Raw genomic sequence first — 4247 nt, 5'->3', positions numbered from 1 at the left:
CAATAAAATTCCATTAATTGGGACATCGGTCGTTTGAATGTTTTTGAGTATTTTTTCATAGAAAAACAGTAAACTGGCTCAGTAAGTGGAAAAGAGAGTCTGCAAAAACAATATGGTATCAACAATAACTGTACACGCCGTGTTGCTGCATGCGCTGCATTACTACACGCACTGCCATACTGCATGCGCACAACACAGCTTGTGTAGTTTGAGGCCTAACGCAGGCTGCTGATAACCCAGAATGTGATGACATGAGTGTTTGCATAGAGCATCCTGTGTTAGGGCCCATAGTGTGCTCTAACACAGCCTGCTCTATACAAGCATAGTCAACACTGGGTCCAGATAGGAGTTAATAAGAAAATAAAAAATGAAATATGGCAGATTAAGTAATGTAAGTAAACGTAATGTATATCCAAGAGCAGAGATTTACCGATATTTGTATTCAGCAAGCACGGATATGACTGTCAAGGCCACGTCACTGGTCACAGCCTTGGAGAAGCTTGGGAGAAGAGTTGCCAGCATTCGACATTCACCATGACAAGGATGCGGTGCGCGCCAGGAACCAGCACACAGAGCGGGCAGGTCCTAGCCCAGTAACGCACGGGCAGCACAGAGGCTGCCGGAGAGCAGGAGCAAAGAAGAGCGGGATACCAGCAGTCATCGGACCACTCACAGAGGCTGCAGGCCTGCAGATGAGCAGGAGGGACCAGAGAACACCGCACTGCACCGGAGAGCAGGTAAGTGGGGACGCTCCCTCGCTGAGAGGGTGCTTATTCAGCATAAAAAATGTGCTGAAAATCTCGGCTTATACACGAGTATAGATGGTAATTATTTTGCGATTGTTTATTTTGAATACAAATCAGTTCTCAGTTATAGTAAGCTATAACTTATCATTTTCTTTTTATCTTTATTAATGATGTACCATACAAAGCTAGTGTTTAAAAATTGTTAAGTGTATCATCTTATCTTTGGGGGCATAGCATTTTCCTTATTTTGTTAATCTTTTCCAGCTCTTATATCAAAAAGATTTGCCTCCTATATTTCTTCTAAGAGCATTAAAAGTTCTCTCCATCTTCCATAAAGTCCTTAGGGAGCTGAAGTCGTTTTTGTTTGGGGGTCAAATAAGTATATAATTTTATTTTCCACAGTGATAGCAATTTCATATAGTACCCTTTATTGAATTATCCAGTCTCACTACTTTCTATATGAGTATAATGTCACACCTATTATACACCTGTAAAAGTCATATTCCAAGTCTCCAAGTATTTTTGAGTTATGACTCATTGATAAAAGAGTCATTTTCTGAACCAAAGAGCATGGTTAATTGCATGACAGAAATACCATGTGAACAGAAACCTCTGTTCTTTTGAACTCTTTGAATTCACTAAGTCATTTCCAGGATTCACTAATCATTAAGTCATTTCAACTTATCTGTAAATCAATCAGATATGAGTACAGAAGCCAGAGTCTTTATTTGTACTGAAAATCTAAAAAAATAAATAGTTGAGTTGGCAAAAAGGTAGGAATATAATAGGCATGTTTTTTATTGTAGAATAGACTAACAAATCAAATCAAGACATATTCTTGCTAGAAGCTCTTGTTTAGTAATAAGTTAATTTTTTTTAAAAATGACTATATTTTGCCTGTAATATGGATAGTAAAGTATGTCCATAAACATAAACAGTAAATGGTAATTTCTTTTACTTGAGATACCTTTTAAAAGAAATAGGAATAGTAAGAATTTACTTTTGCTATTAATTTTCATCTATCATGAGTCCAATACTAAATTGAAGTTGCTCATTTTTATAATCCCCAGAGAGCCTTTTACATCTTACTATTAAACAGATGTGTAAATGAAAACAAAAAGAATGGGTAAAATATATTTTCAGAGGTTTGTTGAAACTCTCGGTCGTCATTTTCATGGTAGTTACTTTATGGATCAGTAGGTCATAAATACAACTATTCACAAAATGCCGAGAGAGAACTCCTTCTGTCTGAGCTTATGGTGTTCTCCCTTGGTAGAGAGATGCCAGGAAGATGCCACAAGCTGACAGACCCGGTATACATTATCTAGCTGAGTAGTTAACAAAATTTCACAAAACCATTCCTAATACTAATTTGTCTTAAAAAATTTAAAGTGGCACAGTGAGCAGAAGTGTCACAGGGAAGCACTAGAAGAAAGAACAGATTGTATAACTTACAATATCATTCTTGGTGTGCGCTTTCCTTTCGTTCTAGTCCCGCCCTCGGCTTCACCAAGAGACCCTTGGCAGACTTTAAACAAATGGTCAGAAAAGAGCCAGAAGTGGAACAGGAAACCTGATTTGCTAAAAGAAAGACCATTTGTTCAACATCTGGGCGCAGTGCTGCAGCTTGTTACACTGAATTGCTACAAGCAGATAAGTTATTAATTTAAAACAGAAATGGAATCCCTTGTATGGAATTTACCAAAGTCATGGTTGTTTTTACCTTCTTTTTCCTCCAGATAGTCTTCTTCTAACTACAGCAAATCTTCATTTTCAAATAATCCAAACGAAAGCTAGAGTCTCACTTCAAGTTTAAAGTATTAATTCTTGAGTAAACTTGGACAGATTGCTGCTTTGGCAAAATCAGAAAGGTATCTTGACTTCTTCTGCTTATTCCCTCAGTCACTCTGCTGGCCATCTGGAAGATAGCCCCACTTCACATCTCAAAACACGCACACCTACTACTCCTTCCCGGCAGAAGCATGACCTTGCTTTTTTGGAACTTCACTTCCTTTACATAATTTTGTTGAGGGAAGAAAGTGTTCGTACTTCATTTTCATACAGCCTTCATTTTTGATAGGTGTTATTTTTAAAGATACAAAATCAGCATTTTTCCAAGGCTGACAAAATGAATAAAAAGTTCTCACATATTGTCACTAAGGAGACTATTTAGTTGTATGGTTATGAGTTGGGTCCCACTACCAGAACGAAGGTTAGCTGTTCAAATCTACCCAGAGGTACCTTGGAAGACAGGGCTGGTGACCTGTGTCCACATGCTCTCAGCCTTGGCCACCTTGTTGAGTGGGCTCGCTGTGCGCATGTGCAGTGACCAGGCGTGGGACTCCAGGGCAACAACAACAAAATGAAGAAACTAGGAAATTGGAACTCAAATGCTTGACAAAAAGGTTTTCTAGTCACACCTAGTGCTGCTTTTCCATTTTGAAAATATTCTTTACTTGTCCCTGAATAAGAAAGAAGCAGTGGCCTGGTTAGTAAGCAGGAGCTATCCTGGTAAGCACATTAGCTTTGAGACAAAAAATTATCAAGTTCTGTTCAGGACACTACATCTTTCTAAACACTATGAATATGTATTTTAAGAGCTCATTTTCTGCAGAGATATGTGGTGCCATAGGCAATCTTTAAATACCAGGTGCTTGGATGGACATTTATTGCACATTCATGAACCTGGCAGATGAGTTGTGGCCTTTGATAATTTTGGCAGAACTCGGTTGGACAATAGGGTTTAGCACAAGTCCTAACTTTTCCTAACTAAAGAAGCAAGAGAACTACCTGGGTTGACCGCCGAAGCTCCCAGAGACTAGAAAGATATTGCCAAACCTCCGAGGCCTGAGCTTGACATGGGCATGAACTCAAGTCCACCCACACTCCCTTGACTAAAACAAATCACATAGCCAAGCCCACAGTCAATGGCAAGAGAAGGATTGTGTTCAAATAATACAATCTGCTACCATCTGGAATACATTTGGTGCTCAATGAATGCCTTTAAAATTTGAAAAGCTGCTTCCTCAAAAATGTCATTTTATACCTAAAGTTTAGCAAGTACATGCATAATTTAATTTTACTTATTATGAATTTAGATGTAAAATACCTTGGACACAGCAGTGCTTTTTTAAAGAATGTTTTATCTCAATCACCAGTGTAAACAACCCTTCTACCTAAAGAACAGTGACTACCTAAATCGGGGGGTTGGGGATTTCTTATTGTTAACTTTTACTTTCCTTGAGTCTTAGGTAGTGAGGTAGTTAGTTTATTGTACCAACCTGACTGATAAACACATGCGGGGTTTATTGAAGGGTGGCGGGATAAATGGCTCAGTGAGCCTCACATTTTTAGTTCTCGGGTCTCTTGCATTGTCATGGTTGGACCAGGGTGCAGCTGCCTTAGCCAGTTCCCTGCTTCAGCTGGCAAGGCTCATTTCCTGCAAGGCATCCCTGAGGAGAAGCTGCATGGACCTAACCCGATGTAGCCCTGGGTGCTGAA

The sequence above is a fragment of the Tenrec ecaudatus genome, chromosome 5 (assembly GCF_050624435.1).
Source record: "Tenrec ecaudatus isolate mTenEca1 chromosome 5, mTenEca1.hap1, whole genome shotgun sequence".
In the NCBI taxonomy this organism is placed as follows: Eukaryota; Metazoa; Chordata; class Mammalia; order Afrosoricida; family Tenrecidae; genus Tenrec; species Tenrec ecaudatus.
This window is presented reverse-complemented; position numbering follows the sequence as displayed.